At 41.8% G+C, this 23,233-nt stretch overlaps 2 long non-coding RNA genes and 1 pseudogene across 3 annotated transcripts in view; all 3 read left to right on the plus strand.

Annotated features, from left to right (window-relative positions):
• The first annotated feature begins 1,431 nt into the window (after positions 1-1,431).
• Positions 1,432-23,233, plus strand: part of LOC310877259 (post-GPI attachment to proteins factor 2-like) — a 125,221-nt pseudogene continuing 103,419 nt past the window's right edge. The window contains exons 1-2 of the transcript in view: positions 1,432-1,557; positions 2,327-2,495. The product of the transcript in view is annotated as a post-GPI attachment to proteins factor 2-like (transcript). The remainder of the gene's footprint in view (positions 1,558-2,326; positions 2,496-23,233) is intronic.
• LOC310854070 lies at positions 15,043-16,013 on the plus strand. Its single transcript, XR_014568853.1, has 3 exons — positions 15,043-15,080; positions 15,254-15,476; positions 15,901-16,013. It is a non-coding gene; the product is annotated as an uncharacterized lncRNA (long non-coding RNA).
• On the plus strand, positions 16,186-18,097 carry LOC310854064. The gene is made up of 3 exons (XR_014568851.1): positions 16,186-16,286; positions 16,730-16,816; positions 17,991-18,097. It is a non-coding gene; the product is annotated as an uncharacterized lncRNA (long non-coding RNA).

Here is a 23,233-nt window from a genome sequence, read left to right on the forward strand (position 1 = left end):
GCGCGCTCCCTTTAGACCTGCTTGACGCACCAGTATTTGAGCTGTGCTTGGATCTCCAGGCACCTGACGCACTGTCACCAAGAGCAATATCTTGATCATCAGGTCTGGTTGTCAGGCCAGACTTCCATTTCATAACATCATCCATAAATTCATTTATGCTGCTCATTTTTGTTTGAAACCAGTTCTCACTTTCATTCATTTCCTCGGACCCCTTTAACAGTGCTTGATAAGACACGTGCGCATCATAAAAATCAACCAACAGTGATTTGTACTGTTTTCATCCAATTCCTCAGTAACCATATTGTCTTTCATCAATTCCTTTATAATGTTCATTCTCCGTGTCAGTGGGGAGAGTTTGTATTTGCGCGATGAGCGCATTTTTGCAATGTGTTCTCCGTCCATTTCAGAAACGTCAGGTTCAGTGGGTAACGTGGGTTCACTCACGGTGAGCAGTGGCACCGCAACATTTTGTTCAGTTCCTTCCATTTCATTGTTTGATACATTTCCATCCATGTTGCATTAAGTTCAAAGTTTCAAGTTTTATGAACACAAAGGCCGAACAATATAGCCTACAAACTCTCTTTGTTTCCAATCCAAGGCAAGATATGATTTAATCATTGCATTTCAGAGGGGCGGCGTTTAGCGCACTTTTTAAATCATGCAGTTGAAGAATAATTAAATGGAATAAATTAATGTCTCTCAATGCGCACCAAATGTCACTTTTTTGCGCTCCTAAATGAACTTCAAGTCCTCCTTTAACCAATTCCTCCACAGTTTCCAGTGTCAGCTTATAGTTTCTTCGTTATGATGTTTTAAAAGTTTGTATTATTTACCGCTTTGTACCGCACCACCATCTTGTCCTTTGTTCTCTCAGCCACACTGTCCGCCGTTCAAACATTTGCTCCTCTTCAGCAATCCTTTCCTTTCCAATGGAAACTCCAAAGCGAGTCTTTTGACTAATGTAGTGACCACTTATCCTTTTGTTAAAAACCTTTGTGTGAGCCACTTCTTGGGCAGACTGACTATACTAAAGACGCTTGCTTGTTGTTGTTTGAATGAAATGATAGAATGTCCATTCCAGGTAGGTTTCGGTAAATAATAATAAATAAAAGTTGTTTATTTTTTCTTCCTTTACAGGGATGCAAAAAACGGTAAACTTAAACTTGTAGGATAAAATAAAGTAATACAGAGATCCTTCAGTTGCAAGGTCAAAAGACTGTCTGCTTGCCAGTCTGTCACGCCCCTATTGTCACACACAGTGCCTTATAAGGTATCCTGCAGTGGGCAGAGAGCAGACATTATTATACAGAACACCACCACCAGAGGGCCAATAAATAAATAATATAATTAAATATAAGGTTTTGGCTCCTACAATTAGTATTCATAATAAGTGACATCATCAGTTCTGTTTAGCTGATTATAGCTACAGTAGCTCATCTTACAGCTGGAGTCAACAGAGGATATCCATATTAATAAAGTGATGAGTATTAATGACATGAAGTCATATTAAAGTCCATGTGATTGGCTCACATGGAGCTGCAGTTGTGAAGGTTGAAGGTAAGAGCACTTATCTGTTATAACATTATAATTATTGATTGAAGTATTTGTTAACAGTTTGCAGAATTACAGTACATTTCAAGCACAACTCAATACAAAGACCGTTACTATATGACTGGACGACACCATTAAGTATTACACTTGTTTACAAGAGGGTCCACCATGTTCAATTAAATTGTTGTTTCATCTGAAAAGATCACAGGATCTATTGAATGTGACAAACTGACATATTGATCTTAGTGAAGTATGTAGACAGGTACATGGGTATCTTAGTGAAGTATTTAGACAGGTACATGGGTATCTTAGTGAAGTATCTAGACAGGTACATGGGTATCTTAGTGAAGTATCTAGACAGGCACATGGGTATCTTAGTGAAGTATTTAGACAGGTACATGGGTATCTTAGTGAAGTATTTAGACAGGTACATGGGTATCTTAGTGAAGTATTTAGACAGGTACATGGGTATCTTAGTGAAGTATTTAGACAGGTACATGGGTATCTTAGTGAAGTATTTAGACAGGTACATGGGTATCTTAGTGAAGTATTTAGACAGGTACATGGGTATCTTAGTGAAGTATCTAGACAGGTACATGGGTATCTTAGTGAAGTATCTAGACGGGTACATGGGTATCTTAGTGAAGTATTTAGACAGGTACATGGGTATCTTAGTGAAGTATTTGGACAGGTACATGGGTATCTTAGTGAAGTATTTATACTGTACACATATACTGTATGTGTATAAATACATGTGTATATGTGTGTACTCCAGGATGGTACACGCGGGGTACATCGGGCTGGAGAGGGACCGTCCTCTCATCAGGGTCTCGTTTCCCCACCTGGCCGTAGGGACGGTTCTGTTGGCTCTGACTGGACTGATCCTCTGTCTGGTTCTGTCTCTGATGTACCACTACTCTGAGAGTACTTATACTCACTGTCTGGTACGTACACTGTACTGTACTGTACTGTACACTACACTACACTACACTACACTACACTACACTACACTACACTACACTACACTTATGTATTTACGTGCCAGGGGCAGGTGGGCAACCCTTAGTGTTTTATTTAGCTGCCAGGGGCAGGTGGGCAACCCTTAGTGTTTCATTTAGCTGCCAGGGGCAGATGGGCAACCCTTAGTGTTTCATTTAGCTGCCAGGGGCAGGTGGGCAACCCTTAGTGTTTTATTTAGCTGCCAGGGGCAGGTGGGCAACCCTTAGTGTTTTATTTAGCTGCCAGGGGCAGGTGGGCAACCCTTAGTGTTTTATTTAGCTGCCAGGGGCAGGTGGGCGACCCTTAGTGTTTTATTTACCTGCCAGGGGCAGGTGGGCAACCCTTAGTGTTTTATTTAGCTGCCAGAGGCAGGTGGGCGACCCTTAGTGTTTTATTTAGCTGCCAGGGGCAGGTGGGCAACCCTTAGTGTTTTATTTAGCTGCCAGGGGATTCATTTACCTGCCAGCAGAGCTGTAAGCCAACACAAAGTGACTTGATTAGCTGTCATTTCTCCCAAAAAGAGGCTAAAAGTCAGCTGTGGTCTACTACTATAACAGCTGATCTGTTTGGTCTGTGTGTGTCTGTTAGCATGCAGGTGGACGTGAAGCTGATAGACCTGGATGAAAGCAGCTCCTCGCCACTCGCCCTACACACTTGCCCTCGATGTGCGCGTTCACGCGAGGCTGCGCCATATTAAGTGTCGTCCGAAACCAAGCAGCCTTGAGTGGAAGTGGCTTATAAAGCCCTCAAGAGCGAGTCTGTGCCGATCTAGACTCGATTGCCTTGTGCAGCCCTGCTCTCTGTCCGCATGGAAACCGCCACCTACAAATGTAAGTACCACCACAAATAAATGATAAATAAACTCCTCCTAAACAATCTTCATCTGATGCAGAATAGACAACGCTCTAACTGATGTTCACAAGGGCTCTTTATTTACCCCACCGTGAAAAGCTATAAATGAAACCATACAAACAAAACAACTTTTAACAATGATTTATAAACACCATGGATGTATATGACATGTCATTTTTGACAGTCACGCTGTATTTCCTTTTTCCATATTAATGAAATCCACATGTCACACAAACGTACACGATGCAATGCAATATAACTGTACAAACAAAATAACAGGTAACACAATTGCATGATGGTAACCATGGCAACGAATGGTGTCTGTTTCCTGTTTCTGCACAAGGAGGGCGAGTGTATCTCCAAACTGTTTTTTATACCCAGGACCCTAATCAATGGAACTTGATTCAGCTGGAGGGGCACTTCCTGACGAGGGAACCTCCCGAGAGCACTTCAAGTCAAGCGACTGGTTTCAGAAAGGGCCACGGGGAGAACATACAGTCTTCATCATGGCCCCTGAAGAGCCCCAGGAAGTCAGGAACCTGATGGATCAGAGTGCCCTGCTCACTACAGGTAAGATGCACGCACGCACGCACGCACGCAACACACACACACGCACACACACACACACACACACACACACACACACACACACACACACACACACAGGAGATGTTTATTGTTTATACATTTTGAAAACTTTAAAAATGGCACATTCCGTAAATATGAAAATGTCTAGCAGGGGGAGTGTTTACTGGGTAGGTACCCTCACATGTTCTCCCCGTGTCCCCTAGGGTAGGTACCCTCACATGTTCTCCCCGTGTCCCCTAGGGTAGGTACCCTCACATGTTCTCCCCGTGTCCCCTAGGGTAGGTACCCTCACATGTTCTCCCCGTGTTCCCTAGGGTAGGTACCCTCACATGTTCTCCCCGTGTCCCCTAGGGTAGGTAGTAGGTACCCTCACATGTTCTTCCCGTGTCCCCTAGGGTAGGTACCCTCACATGTTCTCCACGTGTCCCCTAGGGTAGATACCCTGACATGTTCTCCCCAAAAACATGCAGTAATCCTGGTCTCTAAACTACCTCCCCCTGGCCAGTCACATACATGGAATGCAGAGAGACTGCATATAGATATATATAGAAGATAGAGTTTTTATTAAAGTGTCCTACATCATAAGATGCCCAGCCCGCACAGGCTTAATAATAATAATAATAATAATATATACGATTTATATAGCGCTTTTCTGGGTACCCAAAGTCGCTTTACAGAAAGAAGTACAGACATATTTATTAGAAAACTATTTAAAAGGTTTAAAAGGTTAAAAACTAGAAAAAAAAATATGTGTGTGTGTGTGTGTGTGTGGGGGGGGGGGGGGGGTTATGTAGGGAAAGCCAGTTTGAAAAGGTGGGTTTTGAGTGTTCTTTTGGACATTTCGGCTTACAAGACACTCACAAAATTGTACATACATGATGATACATATACACAAATAGACAGTTACTCATGGATACATCGTTCTCCAACGTAACTGCCATGCCTTCTCTACGGATTTTCTTAAAACAAAAACTTCATTACTGAACAACCAATTTAACATAAAACATTCAGACAAATCTGGGTACTTATCCTGAATTCTTTCAAATAAAGAGTTTCTTAAATCATGGTATAGTGGACAATAGAATACAACATGAAACTCATCCTCTACAACTCCCAGGTCACAAAGAGCACACAGTCGCTGCTCCTCAGGAATGCCAGTATATCTGCCAACCTCAACTGCCAGAGGTAAAGCACCACATCTTAACTGGGCACAGAGGGACCTCTGTCCCCCCCCCCCCGAACCTCAAATGACGTCACATTGTAGGCTCTACAGCGCCGAACCGACTTTTATTCGGCTCGGCAGATGGGGTTGTTTCTTTTCAGATGGGGTTGTTTTTTTTCTTCAGAAAAGCGTCAGGATTGATTTTCAGGACATTATTTTGGTCTAATGTGCTCTCAGGTCTCCATGGGTTTAACAGCGGTACAGTATGTGCACCGTGCTTCTTCAGATGCTGCTGGAGGCCATCGATGTTCTGAAACCAGAGGTGTGGCGCATAGAAGGTACATTCATTTAACTCTGAGTTGTCATGGCAGATTATATGATAATGCCACTACACTGCCGCTGTTTGGTCTGTGAGTATAGTTCATTATGCATCCTATGAGCCTTTTACTAAGAGGAGGCATAATGAACGATACTCACAGACCAAACAGCTGCAGTGTAGTGGTATTATCATGTAATCTTTGATTAAGAAAGGAAAGAGGCCGCACAGCTCGTAGTCACGATGCTATAAACTTTATTAATCCAACGTTTCTGCAAGCAGGATGCCTTCTTCAGGGTATGAAGAAGGCATCCTGTTTGCCGAAACGTTGGATTAATAAAGTTATTAATTACTACTACTACTATAATATTAGTAATAAAACTTTATTTGTATAGCACCTATATATTTCATGACATGAAAATGATAGCAGTAATGCAATACACTGAGGACATGAATAACAACAAATAATTTAAAAGTTAAACTAAAAGCAGTGTAGTGTAGAAGTGAGTCTTGAGCTGTGCTTTAAAAGTGTCTACAGAGGCTGCCTGTGGAAGGTACAGTGTTATTAAACTACAGAGGCTGCCTGTCGAAGGTACAGTGTTATTAAACTACAGGGGCTGCCTGTCGAAGGTACAGTGTTAATAAACTACAGAGGCTGCCTGTCGAAGGTACATTGTTATTAAACTACAGAGGCTGCCTGTGGAAGGTACAGTGTTATTAACAGTGTTGGGGAGTATTAAGCTACATGTAGCTGAGCTACGTAGCTGAGCTACATTTTGCTGTAGCTTGTGGTATTTTAGCTACATTCATATTTGTGTACCTCGTCAAGTAGCTCAGCTACCTTTTGGGTCATTTTTTGTAGCTTAGCTACTCAAGTTACAAGCTACAATTTTGGGCAATAACATGAAAGAAATATATTAATTTTGACCATTGGTTGCTGTGTTAATTCTTGTACTAGAACCCCCTTTGAAAAATCAAGGACTGTTCCTTTTTCTGATTGCTTTGAGGGCATATCAGCACTTGACAGCTGCCTCTAATTGGCCTCTGATTGGCCCTGGTATCACAGGGTGGGAGGGGTCTCCCAGAGGGGAGCAGGGGTCTCCTAGAGGGGAGGAGGGGTCTCCCAGAGGGGAGCAGGGTGAGGAGGGGTCTCCCAGAGGGGAGCAGGGTGGGGGGGTCTCCCAGAGGGGAGCAGGGGGAGGAGGGGTCTCCCAGAGGGGAGCAGGGGGAGGAGGGGTCTCCCAGAGGGGAGCAGGGTGGGAGGAGGGGTCTCCCAGAGGGGAGCAGGGTGAGGAGGGGTCTCCCAGAGGGGAGCAGGGGGAGGAGGGGTCTCCCAGAGGGGAGCAGGGGGAGGAGGGGTCTCCCAGAGGGGAGCAGGGTGGGGGGGTCTCCCAGAGGGGAGCAGGGTGAGGAGGGGTCTCCCAGAGTGGAGCAGGGTGGGGGGGTCTCCCAGAGGGGAGCAGGGGGAGGAGGGGTCTCCCAGAGGGGAGCAGGGTGGGAGGGGTCTCCCAGAGGGGAGGAGGGGTCTCCCAGAGGGGAGCAGGGTGGGAGGAGGGGTCTCCCAGAGGGGAGCAGGGTGAGGAGGGGTCTCCCAGAGGGGAGCAGGGGTCTCCCAGAGGGTAGCAGGGTGAGGAGGGGTCTCCCAGAGGGGAGCAGGGTGAGGAGGGGTCTCCCAGAGGGGAGCAGGGTGAGGAGGGGTCTCCCAGAGGGGAGCAGGGGTCTCCCAGAGGGTAGCAGGGTGAGGAGGGGTCTCCCAGAGGGGAGCAGGGTGAGGAGGGGTCTCCCAGAGGGGAGCAGGGTGGGAGGGGTCTCCCAGAGGGGAGCAGGCTGGGAGGGGTCTCCCAGAGGGGAGCAGGGTGGGAGGGGTCTCCCAGAGGGGAGCAGGGTGGGAGGGGTCTCCCAGAGGGGAGCAGGGGGAGGAGGGGTCTCCCAGAGGGGAGCAGGGGGAGGAGGGGTCTCCCCGAGGGGAGCAGGGTGGGAGGGGTCTCCCAGAGGGGAGGAGGGGTCTCCCGCATGTACATTCTCAATTTAACGCTGAAAAATAAGAAGTAGCTGAGCTACTTTGAGCTACTTTTTCCATGTAGCTGTAGCTTTACAAGCTACATCTCTCCAGGGGTAGCTATGTAGCTTGATCAAGCTACTGCCATGGTGAGCTACTTGTAGCTTTACAAGCTACGCTTTCAAAGTAACTTGCCCAACACTGGTTATTAAACTACAGAGGCTGCCTGTGGAAGGTACATGTTATTAAACTACAGAGGCTGCCTGTCGAAGGTACAGTGTTAATAAACTACAGAGGCTGCCTGTCGAAGGTACATTGTTATTAAACTACAGAGGCTGCCTGTCGAAGGTACAGTGTTATTAACCCATTCTGACCTGAGATCAGATTCTAAAAATGTCTGTTTGAAAATGACAGTTTTCTGAAAAAGCTATGTTTCTATGTCAGTCGTTCTTCGATTTTTCAAAAATAGCTAAAGCATAACGTAATGCTAACACCAAAAGGGGTTCCCGCGCAAAATGGGTTAAACTACAGAGTCTGCCTGTCGAAGGTACAGTGTTATTAAACTACAGAGGTTGCCTGTCAAAGGTACAGTGTTATTAAACTACAGAGGCTGGCGTCGAAGGTACATCTGATTAAGACGACCCCCATTTTTCAAGACTCATTTGTGGAAAAAGAACATTGAATGTCAAATAGTCTAGTCCCTGATTATAATACGACCCAGTTATTTCCATTAGGAAAAAAACATTATTTCAGACCAATATGATATGTGATTTCAGTATCTACTATGTTCTATCTGTTCTTAACTAATATTCTGCTCTCTCCTGTTCAAGGTGTAATGGAGTGGGACATGATTGCAGTGAGTGGAGCCAAACAAACCAGAGATGAGAGCTCAGCCCAGCATGAATTGATAGTCAGGTTTTCTCCAGGCTAGCGGAAAAACGGCGACAGCTGAATGTCCAAAACGGGTCTAAGTCCACCATGGTTATTTTATTTATTTTCCTGAGCACAGAGCATGATTTGAATCGTTTTATATAGGAGCATGCAGCACATATTTCACCACATATGAGTGTGACGATGCAGTGAGCCTCGTCACACTCATTCAGCCAAACTTTAGGCCATAACTGTCGTACTCGTTCAGTGCTAACCTTAAACATTAGCACTTTGGTGGACTTAAAGTCTGCTACAGCTCAGGAAGACGTCCAGATTGAAACACACCACACACCACACATTATAACAATTAACAATTATGTTATATTATTATTATACAAATGTAGAATCTATGATCCTATGTCCTAGGATAGGTGGTGGTGTAGCAAAGATTAGGCACAACATTTGGAATAGAATTATACCGTTCTATATTCTGTGCTTTATTGTTGCTACACTGCCTGTCTTTGGTTTAGGGGTAGGGTTAGATAGGGTTATTGTTGCTACACTGCCTGTCTTTGGTTTAGGGGTAGGGTTAGATAGGGTTATTGTTGCTAAACTGCCCTCTGTTATTGTTGCACATAAGACTAAGACTCAAAAACGAAATTACGTTTCTCCTAGTGTCTTTTTAACTAGGAGAAACGTAATTTAATTTTTTCTGCTGCTACAGTTGGGAAGAATGACAAAATAAAGCAATCAATCAATCATTGCACTGAATTATTGTTACATATTCCTGTAAATGTTTTGGAAATGCATTTGTAAAAAATGTGTGGGAATCCTGCGACACTCATAGTGCCCTTAAATTATTTGATCTGTGTTTATTACTGCAGTCGAGTGCTGATGTTTTATTGTGTATCTTAGTTTTATCCAGTGTTTTATTGTCCACTAATTGTCTACCAGACTACCACATCATGTTTTTTTAACTTGTAGTCAGCTCAATGAATGAACAGGTTGGTGGAGACGTGTAATATTTCACCACTACACCCATAGTTGTCCCTGACAGACTTATCAAAGTTCCTCTCCACCTGTAAACAAGAAAGCGCTCCTTGGCGTTGCTGAAATGGTGAATATTTTCAGCTCCATCCATAGTTTTAAAGAATTAAATGTTTCTTCTGTATTCTCTTTTTTTGATAGCTTGTTGTGCAGAGTCTGTTGTTCATAAGAAAATAATAACATGCTTCTTTCTTTGTTGGTGTCAAGTTGACACAAGAAACAAGCAGCCTAAATTACAATGGGTTCAATCTATGAACTAACCTTCAGGAATGAAATAATGTAACTATAATTCATGGGTTAATTATTATCCATTTAAGTTATTTCACGGTAGGCCTACATTATGTGGTCTGTTATATTGTAGGCTTATAGTTATTTTAACCCTATTTTCAAATATAACTTTCCTCATCAACTCCACAAAAGGCAGCACGGGAAATGGTTATAGAGCTGTTACTGATTTTGTCCACTTGAGGGTGTCAGAGACCCTATTTTCCTTTGAGGGACAAAGGCCGTTGAATAAGAACAGAACTCAGAACTTTGCAAGGGTGATAATGAATATAATGCTTTATGAAAACAATAGCAATCTCTAGCAGTCACTTTGGGACAAATAGCATTTATTTCCCCTCAAAACTATTTAAATAGTAGTCTAGGCCGCACACGCAGTCACGCACACACGTACACACAGTTACAACCCAGCCCACGGCCCCGCCCCTACTTGAATATTCATGTCACTTCATTCAACCATCCTGTCAGCCAATCACATCGCGTCATTCTCCGCACATGACCTGCCCCGCGTCACTTTGATAAGTAAGCCTGGGACCGAGGCTACTTTGATTGAATGATTATTGAAAGCATTTCTGTCTGAATCCTTCTCTTCCAAACACAACAGCCAACAGACGGACCAGCGGCGGACCCCCTGGCTGTAGCCATTTAAACCCTGTGCTAACTGTACCTGCTAGCGAGGTAATTATCATTTTGAAAAGGGCTTTCATAAACGGTGGATTGGTTTGACAGAGGAACTGTTTTAAGTTGTTTTGTTTTGAGAGAAAGGTAGGCTATCGTTTGAACTGTGGAACATTTAGGCAGTGAGCCTCTTGAGTTGTGTGAATTTAATCATTTCGTTTGTTTTTTATGTAGAAGGTTGCTGTGAAATGAAATGTAAGGCATTTAAACCAAATGTGTTGGAAAAAGTAACCTTTCAGTTGTGTTGACACACTGACGCCACACAGCTGAGTCAAATGACTAATTGGCATCACCAGTGCAATGGGATGAATCTAGAGTTGTAATGAATGCCGTCCATTGACAGCCCATTGATCCACATTGAATTTACAATCTGCTTGTATTAAACAATGCTAAACTCCCCAACGTTGCAGCTGTAGGGCAAGCTTGAATTATAGCCTACTCTCAATCTGCAAAGCAAATTTGTTTCATAAAAATACACCGTAGACGTGTTGTAAGTGACGTTGAGCTACTTTCTGTTTGGAAGCACTTGTTTTTAATTAATGGGTAGTGCTGCTCAGCTGCTGCCTCCTGCATTGTGACAATTCGAAACAGGTGGTAGGCATGGAAACTATTTTATTTCTTTCATAAATAAATAATCTTTCACTTTCACTGCTCCTGTTGCAAGTTGATTATGTCATGTCCATATGGTCTATCCCTATGGAATGCATACCGTATGCTAATAAAAAACAGCTTAATACTTCCTATAATATAATATAATTATATATATATATATATATATATATATATATATATATATATATATATATATATATAATATAAGCATCAAAGCAATATTTTAAATACTTTTTTATGCATTCCATGGCGCTGGACCACACATGGACATCATCAACCTGCAACTGGAACGGTTCCTATGGAGTAAAATATTCTCTATTTATGAAATAAATAATATATTGAAGGTGTTATGTTACAGAAGGTTTATTTTTACATTTTAGTTATAGATGTCTTAAGGAATATTTGTCTTATGTTTCTATTACTGTGAGTGATATGGTCAGCTTCTGATGTCTTTCTTTCTTTCTAGATGTGGATGGAGATGACCATAGATGCCCTGGTCTCCTGTGTCCCCATGTCTGAGTGGCCTCCAGGCCGACCACCCCATCCTGGCTGCTAAGATGTCCATGTGAAGGTCACCAGGGTTCTGAGTGGCCTCCAGGCCGACCACCCCATCCTGGCTGCTAAGATGTCCATGTGGACATTATGAGTGTTTGTATAGAGAGAAGCATGGCTGAAGAGCTTTGCATATCAGTCGTTTCTTGCTGCTGCCAAAGTCAAATTGTGATTTCTGTAGTGTTTAGTTCATGGCCGCTTATGAGATGTAGATATAAGTACACCTGACTGGTGGAAATAGCCTTGTGATACATACTGGCATTACTGGGTGTGCTCTTTGGTCCTTCACAAAACAAAAAAACTAAAGTAAACAAAATGCCACAAACTCACTAAAAGCTGCACAAAATCACACAAATCAAGGGATGTCCGACAGTCCGTGTCCAACCCCTAATTGCCGATATCAACATGCATATATATATATATAGGCTTTTTCCAGTGGTGGAAACATAACTCAAACGTTTTACTTAAATAAAAGTAGGCTATAAATACTGCAATATAGAAATACTCCGTTACAAGTAAATTCAACATGTACTCGAGTAAAGGTACAAAGGTTTTGGTATAAAAATGTACTTAAAATACCAAAAGTAATTATTAATAATTACTCATGCAAAATGTCTCATCTAAAATGATCTAATCTCTCATCTCAAGTTTTCAAATGTATAAAAATCATTTGAAAATAGCAGATCTACAAGCTCATTGTATTGTGAGCTTGTAGATGTTTTTAATGTAAAAAAATAAATAAAGTAAAATTAAGGGTTAGGGTTATTAATTTTTAATGCCTTTATCGGCCGATAATATCGGACATCCCTAACAAAAAAAATATCAAATGTGTCAATACATTTCAAAGTGCCACTAAAACTTCACCAATAAATAAAAAAACATCCACAAGTTCCATAAATTAAATGCCACAAAGGTTTGACAAACATGCCGAAAAAATGTAGAAATTACAAAAAATACGTTTCATAAACATCTTCTGCCGTATGTCCATAGAACAACAGTGTGTCATTGTCTAGGTCACCTAAGCCACGATCACCATTCGGTGGCCGGTATTTGGGGCAAATGGTCATTACGTGTTCCACAGTCTGTAGTGGATCCTCGCATTCACAGTGGGCACTGTCCGAGATGTCCCACTTCTGCTTTGAGGGTTGTCCACTCCTTGCAGGGGAGGTGCTGGCAAAGAACATATTTGGGGTCCTCAATGTATTCCACTGGTCCCTCTGTCTTGCCTTCACCCAGGATGCCTTGGAGGTGTCAGCTGGTGTTGTGTGGAGCAGTTCTTGGGCCTGTATTGGCAAAGGGGCACCGTGACTTGAGGCACGTGTGCTGTGGCAAAGGATGCCGTGACTTGGTGTGTGTGTGTGTGTGTGTGTGTGTGTGTGTTGTAACTTGAGGCAAAGGGCACTGTGACTTGAGGCACGTGTGCTGTGGTGTCTCTGATGACCTTGTGGAGGAGATGGCTGGGATTCACTCAGCTGTGCCTTCCCGGTGAGGGCCAGCGTGGCTGCTTCTCGTCTGACCTCTGTTGGAGTGATTCCAGCGAGAGCAGGCAGTTTGTTTGGGGTGGCCCATCCTGTGTTGAGGGCAGCATCCAGCTTCTTGACATGAGAGCTACGGCTCCAGACTGGGGCACAGTACTCTGGTCGTCTGCATAGCCATACTACATTGATGTTGTTGCAGGGAGGTCGTGGATGTAGCTGTTGAACAGCAGTTACTGGTGTGGAACCGAAAAGCTTCACAAACATGCCAAAATTTTCTAGTTTTTAATCTAGTTTATTTTCAAATAAATTAGTTTTTACTTCTGTTTTGTGAAGCAACTTTGGGTACCTTGAAAAGTGCTATATAAATTGTATGCATTATAAAAAAACAGCAATTGTCGCCACACAGACATCACAAATTCCTATTGGCAGCAGCAACAAGTGAGTGATGTGCAAAGCTCTTCAGCCATTCATAGACTATAACCACCATGTCTTCCTTCCAGATGCTGAGAGGCTCAACCGGAGCCCCTACAGGTGGATATCTGCAGTTCTCGCTGTCCATGGATGAATCTGCATGGGGGGCTCTGAAGGCGGCTCAAAGTAAGAAACCACTTGGACTTTTCTATTACTGTGAGTGTTATGGTCGGCTTCTGTTTTAAATGTTCTCTATACATTTTGTGTATGATGTGAAAGGACACAATGTACGTAGATCTGGCTCTTGGTCACTTTAATTAATCTTTCGTTCTTTCTTCCTTAGGGTGGATGGGTCGTGGTAGACGTCGTGGAAGGACAGAGATCCGTTTCAAAGCTTCCCTCCCGGAGGACTTCTGCTGTGAGTAGGAATATTTCTTGTTGGGATGGATATCTGTTGTACTGTTATGGTATGAAGTATAGCATGGCAGTATGATGCCTCCTAGTGGCACTGTGGTTGAATGTCTGTCAGCTCTCCAAGCTAATCAAAGTCTTAATGACACTTTTGTTAACCACTTCAACCCCAGCATCTCTATTCTGGGGGAAGCGTTCAGCCAAATTAGCAGATCTACAAGCTCACACTGCGTTGCAACGTGTTGTGAGCTTGTAGATCTGCTATTTTTGGCAAATCAATTTGTGTAGAGTGAAATCGGAGCATATACCAAATGCTCTCTTTAAAGGTCTGTTTTATCAAATCTATAGAGGGTTTAAGTGGTTCTGAATATTCAGCTCAACAAAAGCTAATTTGGTCTTTATTTCTTTCTTTCTTAGGTCGGAGATCTGTAGGTGCCGGAGGACTTCAGACCTGGGCCTGCCCGGTGAGGAACCGCACAGTAAGAACCGCTCTAGGCCTTTCATGATTATGAGGTTTCTTTTTACTGGACGATTATTGTCGCTCAAATAAATTGCAATTAAATATTTAAGTGTGGCCCGGATGGTTAGCTCAACTGTCTGGGCACCTAGGCTGCCAAGCCAGCCGGATGGCGTGCTGCGGGTTCGACTCCCGACGGCCTTTGCCGCGTGTCACTCCCCATCTCTTTCCCCCTTTCCTGTCTATATACTGTTCACTATCAGTAAAGGCATAAAAAGCCCCAAAACCAACATGAGGGCTATGGCTCCAGACTGGGGCACAGTACTCAGCGGTGGGGAACACCAGAGCCTCGGTACCGGCTAGACGCCGTATCGGTGCGGCACAGGCGGTGGTCTTTCTCTTGACGCTGTCAGGTGTTGTTTAAAGGACAGTGTTCTGTCCAGCTTCACCGCAAGATATGATGGGGAGGAGTGGGACTGTAAAAATATACAAATGACACCACTGCTATCACCAAAGAGCACACCCTAATTGATCACGTCTAGGAATTTCAACAATTTAGGCAGTTATCACATACTTTATCCAGAGTGACTTACAGTAAGCAACAACAACACATAGTAATACATCAAATTCATAAACAATTGTCATCAAGAATAAGAAGTAATCTAAGAACCTAACAGACTATTGGCAGCAACAACAAGGGAGTGATGTGCGAAGCTCTTCAGCCGTTCATAGACGATAACCGCCATGTCTTTCTTCCAGATGTACTGCAGGTGTCCGCTGTCCAGGAATCTGCATTCCTCTGAAGACGACTCAAAGTAAGAGAAAAAAGAACCCTAACTTAAACGTTTATTACTGTAAGTGATATGTTTAGCTTCTGTTTAAATGTTCTCTATAAATAAAAGTTTGATGTACTAGGATGTATATATGTTGTGACAGGATAGAATATATATCTGGCTCTTGGTCACTCTAATCAATCTTTCTTTGTTAGGATGAAGATCGCGGTGGATGTCGCTGGAACGCCGTTGCTGGACAGGGGGCGCACACACATACACACACACACACACACACAAAGGCTAATTTGGTGTGTTTTTTTTTCTTTGTTAGAATGGAGATATCGATAGACGAGCTGATGTTCCCTGGACAGAGATCCGTTCCAAAGCCCCCCCCCCCCCCCCCCCCCTGGGGGCTTCCTCAGAGGACTCTGATGAGCTGTGAGTAGGAACAGTTCTTGCTTGTTTCTGAGGATGGATAACTGCTTTTGTTCTGTTATGGCACGAAGAATGCCATAATTTACAGTAATCCAAATGTTTTAAATATTTTATGATAAATCTAAATGACTCCGCACAATAGTTTGAGAGGAGTCAATATCTCATCTGCTTTTAGAAGCACTTGAATACAAATTACAAAAGATGTTGAGGACTGTACATGTGTTGATGCCTCCTAGTGGCACTGTGGTTGAATGTCTGTCAGCTTTCCAAGCTAATCAAAGTCTTGATGACACTTTTGTAACCACTTCAACCCCAGCATCCCTATTCTGGGGGAGCGTTCAGCAAAAATGGCAGATCTACAAGCTCTCACTGCGTTGCAACGTGTTGTGAGCTTGTAGAGCTAATGGTTTCTTTCTCTCTCTCTCAGGATGGAGATCATAGACACAGCTGGAGCCTCTAGAGATGGAGATCTGCAGGTCTGTCCATGGATGGATGGGAGGACGGAGGACGGAGATCTGGGTAGACGCTGGAGGACTTCGGTACGAACCGCTTTAGGGTTAGGGCTTTTTTAGGCTTCGTAAAAAGCCAATAATCGTCCGTTGCCGATAATTGGTCGATCCCTATTAAACGTTACTGTAAGTGCATGCGTATGTTGTGACAGGACACGCACACACACAGCAAAGCTAATTTGGGGTGTCTCTTTCGTTCTTTGTTAGAATGGAGATCTCAGCCGATGCCCGAGATCCGAAGCTTTCCCCGGGTGTTTCCGCTGAGGACTTCTGGGTCGCTGGGAGGCTCGGACGGAGCTGGAAGGTTCGGTAGACGCCACTGGAACCCGTTTAGGCCTGTCAGAATTTGAGGTTTTATAATGGCCGATTTTAATTGTCGCTCAAATAAATTACAAGTAACAATTTAATTGCGTCATACTAACATTCTAAATAAAACTTTGGCTTTTGTAGGCTTTGTAAACAAAAAGCTGCACATGGCATAATTCAATAACTTTATACACTAAAAAAAAGAAGTAAATTACAAAGTGACACATTTAGAGCTTGTAGATCGGTTGCTTCCATTATTTCTTTAAAATGTTTGAAAATATATGAACATTTTCAACATGGAGACGATTATGACTATTATCCCTAAAAAAGTATCTCAAATACTTGGCGATTGGGTAATTGTGACAGGCCTAAATCCTTCTAGTTGTGTTTTTTTATATCATGTTCTGTAATCAGTTAGGGTTGACTATAGACCTTTTTTAGGAACAAGATCATCATGCCGGTGAAGAGCACGTTTCTAGCCAATGGAGCAACTATTTCTGATCACCTTTGGAGTTGCATCACAGCAAGGTAACTATACAACACGCACGCACGCACACACTATGATCATGACATGACATCAGCTTGTGACTGCAACTTGTTCCTGTTCGCAGATGACTCGGCACTGCTAGTCTCGGACAAGAACAAACTGCAGGTTGAAAAGGCCCTCAGCTCTGAACTCGGTAGAATCTGTACCTGGCTCGCTGATAACAAACTATCCTTATACCTGGGAAAAACTGAATCCATTCTCTTTGGATCTAATAGTAATCTCAGCAAGGCAAATGGCTTCTTGGTTAGAGCTGGTGACAATGTTATCACACGTAAAGATGAAATTACCTACCTAGGTTCCATCCTGGAGGCTAATCTTTCCGGTGATAAAATGGCCACCATCGTAATCAAAAAAGTCAACCGAAGAACAAGATTCCTTTACAGGATCTCCTCACTGGTCAACAAAAACACCTTGAAGACCTTAACAGGAGCCCTCGTACAAGGTTTCTTTGACTATGCATGCACCTCCTGGTACCACAGCACCTCAAAGGCCCTTAAAACTAGGCTCCAGACTTCCCAAAACAAACTAGTCAAGCTCCTACTTGGCCTCACCCCCCGAACCCACCTCACCCCTGCCCACTTTGACAGGCTGGAATGGCTTGGGGTCGACGACTGAGTACAGCATCTTGCAATGGGTCTGGTCCACAAGATTCGATACACCACCAAGATACCCATGTACCTGTCTAGATATTTCCTTAATGTTAACGAAGTCCACACCCACAACACCAGAGGGAGTGCAACGAACCATGTACAACCCAGATTCGGCACAAACAAGGGACTAAATTATTTTCACTCCTATGCCACCAAAATGTGGAATGCCCTACCAACAGTCATTAAGACATGTGAATCCCTTTTTCCCCCTCACTGTATAAGTTTATTTTCCCTTTTTACCTCCTTTATGATGAATTCCTGTTCTGTTCTTTGACTATATAGAAGTGTCTTATTTGTACGTCTCTAAATGTTTTGATGAATTGAACATGGTGGACCCTCTTGTAAACAAGTGTAATGCTTAATTGGGTCGTCCACTTACAGTTAACAGTCTTTGTATTGAGTTTGTGCTTGGCATGTACTGTAATTCTGCAAACTGTTAATAAATATTTCAATCAATATTGTTTTATGACCAAAGTAGTAATGAGCATTTCTTTCTTTTCTTTAGGACGTTGCTGGTCTCCTGTGTGGCTCCATCTGGAGGTCACCAGGGTTCTGAGTCACTCAGATCCTGACTGGTAGTGGTGATATGTAGATGTGATCAATCAGGGCTCTTTGAAAATAATAAACAATAAAATAATAAACTAATATAAATAACTAGATAATAATATAAATAAATGGATAAAACGAACAATAAAAAATAGATTATAGTAAAATAAAAGTAAATTAAAATAGTAAATAAAATTAGTAATACATAAAATAAAATTAATGGATCAAATAAATATAATTAGTAATATAGACAATAATACATAAAATAAATTAAATGATCAATATAGTAATGCATAAAATTAGTAATAACGGTAATACATAAAATAAATGTATAAAAAAATAGAATTAGTAATAACAGTAATGCATAAAATAAATAAATGTATAAAAAATAGAATTAGTAACCGTAATACATACAATAAATAAATGTATAAAAAATAAAATTAGTAACCGTAATACATAAAATAAATAAATGTCTAAAAAATAGAATTAGTAATAACAGTAATACATAAAATAAATAAATGTATAAAAAATAAAATTAGTAATAACATAGTAATACATCAAATAAATCCAATTAGTAATAAAGTTATACATAAAAATAGTAATATATAAAATACAATTAATACAATAGTAATAAATACAATTACTTTGTATTGTAATTATATGACTTAAAAAAACAAACGATATCAATCACATCTACATATCACAACCAGGCTATATTGCCAGCAGGCAGGTGGACTGTAGACTCACTACAGCTGTCACAATGTGTTAAACTGTGTTTTGACCCAACTGGCCTCCAAGGAGAGGCATGGAGCCGGACATCTGATGATACACGAGAGAAGACGCCATAGTAAAAAAAAGAAATGTAATAAAAGTAATATGTTTCATGTTGATTGTACTTTATTCATGATGCCATATATCTGTAAATCATTATTTTCTTGTTAATAAATTATTGCATTTATACCCGGGTGTCCGTTATGGGTCCATTACCCCTAGATCAAATGGTTCATAATAAGGATGAGGAATACAGTGGTACTATTTACATGTTTAAGGAATATTTAGTTATAGTTAATGTATTTTACACATTTAGACCTTCTAAAACCTAGCCTAAGGTTTTCTGAAAACCTTCAAATTCTTATTGAAACAATAAAGGATGTAGACGGGTGGATCCCGGCATGAATGGTATAAGGTTTACAATTTACAATTTAGGCATTTAGCAGACGCTCTTAATCCAGAGCGATTTACATTAAGCATGAACAAAAAGCATGGGAATACATCACAAAAAAAGCATTCATCATAAAAACATGCGTAAGCTAAGAAAGTAACAGTGGAATATCTATATTATGAGACTATACATATAAACTATATATATATATATATATACTACTATGCTCTACATAATTATGTACTATGGCGTGCTATGACTATATACAATGCAATTATAGTGCTGTCTACATAACATGCTATAAGTTTGTATCAATCAGATGCTATCTAAGTCTACAGAAATGCTGTCTAAGGGGGGTAGGGTAAGTGCTATGGGCCATGATGGAGTGTATAGGTTTCACCAGGTCTAAATGGGCTAAAAGGAGGCCTCAGGTATTCAAAGGTTTTCACCCCAAGGTCTCTACAGAATTACCTGGCTTATTAATATTAATGCTGACAATCTCCCAAAACAGAGCCATGCCACCAAACATGAATGTTGTATTACATTTTTTACCACGAAGACCAGACTGAATTTTAAGTAATAAGACTGTTTGGCTTGTTCTTGTAGTGTGGTACTTTTCCTCCAGGAAATGACTCTGTACTCCTTTGAAAACGTTAGAAATTAGAATAACTTTTAGTTATTAAATGTTCTGATGCAAATGGACCTCAATGTAAACAAGTCTTTAATAATGTTTTTCTTTAACCAGGCAGAACAAATAATGTAATAAAATATAATTTAACAATCTAATGAATAGATCTAGATTATTAATAGAAAAACAAGGTTAGATAATACAATAAATAATAGACAATGTGTTTATTTTCTTAAATAAATACATATTTAAAATGTATTCATAAATAGAACTAGTTTGAACTTAATGGAACAACTAGTTATTTAATACAAAGAATACTACAATTATGTTCATTTTCTTAAACCAGGCAGAACAAATAATGTAATAAAATGTGAATTAATGGATCTATTTTATTAATAGGACAATTCGTTTTTAGTTATTTTTATTATAAGTTATTTAATTAGTTTCCGATGTGTTACATTGAAGTCGGTGAACCTATAGAATTCTGTGACTCTGTACTGCCGATCTTCAAGCTCAGAACGTCGGCTGTTTTCACACCTGCTAGTGATTACATCAACAAACAACACAGGGAGCTACAGCTGACGTACGTGACGCCATTCTCATGTAGCTGCCTGTAACCAAATGCACCCTGTAACTCTGAAAGTATTCAGAGTAACACATGGAACCAAATGGACCCTTACGGGTCTGTAACTCTGAGTGGAGGACAAGGAGCAGTGCATGGGGATTTAAACAACAAACCTTTTGTGAGTGAGTACCGATACGGTTGTTTATAAACTGGTACAGTGTGGCTTTACAATGAATTTAACTGTCTGGTTTTATGCAACGTGCTGAAGGGCTTTGATAGACTGGGAACTGTATTGGAACTGAACTGAAAGGTGTGGAGTAAGTAGCTCTGGTCCATAGCTCTAATGCATTGCATTTCATTAGAGCTATGGACCAGAGCTATGGAGTAGCCTTGGTGTTTGTAAAGATGATTTTAAAATGGCAATGGTAACAACCGAGGAGGTACTTAAAAAACTGAGTGCCCTCCAACCCCACAAGGCCACTGGCCATGACAATATTCCCTCCAAATTTCTCAGAGACTCAGCCTTTTCCATAGCTCCAGTCATCACCCACATAGTTAACCTCTCCATCAAACAGGGACAGGTCCCCCAAGATTTTAAACTGGCCAAAGTAACCCCCTTGTACAAAAAAGGGAGTAAATTAGAACCCGGCAACTACCGCCCTATTTCTATTCTAAGCTCCATCTCGAAAGTGATGGAAAAAATAGTCTATGAACAGGTTGTAAAGTATCTTGCCACTAATAAATTGCTGTACGAGTTCCAATCTGGTTTCAGAACATCCCACTCCACTGACACATGCCTCCTCTATTTGAGCGATCACATCAAACACGAGGTGGATGCTGGAAAATACTGCGGCATGGTCATGCTGGACCTCCAAAAGGCTTTTGACACCGTGAACCACTCCATACTGGTTAACAAGCTTAAAGCTATTGGTTTTGATAGCACATCAGTGAGCTGGATGCAATCCTACCTGGAGGGGAGAGAACAGATGGTGGAGGTGAACGGAACACTGTCCCCTCCCCTCCCAGTGAGCTGTGGTGTCCCACAAGGAAGCATACTAGGGCCTTTACTGTTCCTAATTTATGTTAACGACATGACTTCAGCTTGTGACTGCAACTTGTTCCTGTTCGCAGATGACTCAGCACTGCTGGTCTCGGACAGGAACAAACTGCAGGTTGAAAAGACCCTCAGCTCTGAACTCGGTAGAATCTGCACCTGGCTCGCTGATAACAAACTATCCTTACACCTGGGAAAAACTGAATCCATCCTCTTCGGATCAAATAGTAAACTTAGCAAGGCAGATGGCTTCTTGGTTAGAGTGGGTGACAATATTATCACACGAAAAGATCAAATTACCTACCTAGGTTCCATCCTGGAGGCTAATCTTTCCGGTGATAAAATGGCCACCAACGTAATCAAAAAAGTCAATCAAAGAACAAGATTCCTTTACAGGATCTCCTCACTGGTCAGCAAAAACACCTTGAAGACCTTAACAGGAGCCCTCGTACAAGGTTTCTTTGACTATGCATCCACCTCTTGGTACCACAGCACCTCAAAGGCCCTTAAAACAAGGCTCCAGACCTCCCAAAACAAACTGGTCAGGCTCCTACTTGGCCTCACCCCCCGAACCCACCTCACCCCTGCCCACTTTGACAGGCTGGGATGGCTTAGGGTCGTCGACAGAGTACAGCATCTTGCAATGGGTCTGCAGGTCCACAAGATTCGATACACCACCAAGATACCCATGTACCTGTCTAAATACTTCCTTAATGTAAACGAAGTCCACACCCACAACACCAGAGGGAGTGCAACAAACCATGTACAACCCAGATTCGGCACAAACAAGGGACTAAATTCTTTTCGCTCCTATGCCACCAAAATGTGGAACGCCCTACCAACAGTCATTAAGACATGTGAATCCCTTGACTCCTTCAAAACCGCTCTCAAAGGGCACCTACGGATGGCTGCAATTCGAAACTGGCCTCTGTAAAATCTGAATCCCCCCCCACCCCCCCACCCCATTTCCCTCACTGTATATTGTATATTTTCCCAGTGCTTGTATATTTTCCCTTTTTTGCTTCCCATATGATGAATTCCTGTTCTGTTCTTTAGCTACATAGAAATGTCTATTTGTATGTCTCTAAATGGTTGTATGTCTTTAAATGTTTTGATGAATTGAACAATGTGGACCCTGTTGTAAACAAGTGTAATGCTTAATTGGGTCGTCCACTCACAGTTGACAGTCTTTGTATTGAGTTTGTGCTTAAAATGTACTGTAAATTCTACAAACTGTTAATAAATATTTCAATCAATCAATCAAAAGTAACTAGCCCTGAAACATGACTCTCAAACGGGGTTCGTTTGGGAAATCCACAGTTGCACACCGGGAGCGCACTCCCTATTAGTCTGCATTGACAGGGCGGTCAGCGTGCCGATATCGAACACACAGAGTGCCACACTCCTCCCGACCGATAGGGGCGCGTAGTTGAAAGCCAATGGCAAAATAACAGCTCGGATAAAAATGCTTTTTATTAAACAACGCGGGATGCAGCAATGCTAATCGCTGTACCAGCAAATTTCTAACACCCGTGGCACATGTGGCGAGGACTTTATATTTGGAATCTGAGTGTTTATGTACACGTTTGGACTGTAAATGTAGCGATTGCGTAAAACAGGCTGCAATTGCGCCATGACTGTCATGATAATCATGACAGTCATGTTTCAGGGCTAGAACAGAACCAATATCTTTGACTAGGGCCTTCAAATACAGTACTTTTCTAATAGACGGAAGGCAATTGATCTTTTTACTTTTGGAAATGAATATGGAAGAAACAAACATTTTAAGACGG

The sequence above is a fragment of the Protomyctophum parallelum genome (assembly GCF_964188405.1).
Source record: "Protomyctophum parallelum genome assembly, chromosome: 2".
NCBI classification, from domain to species: domain Eukaryota; kingdom Metazoa; phylum Chordata; class Actinopteri; order Myctophiformes; family Myctophidae; genus Protomyctophum; species Protomyctophum parallelum.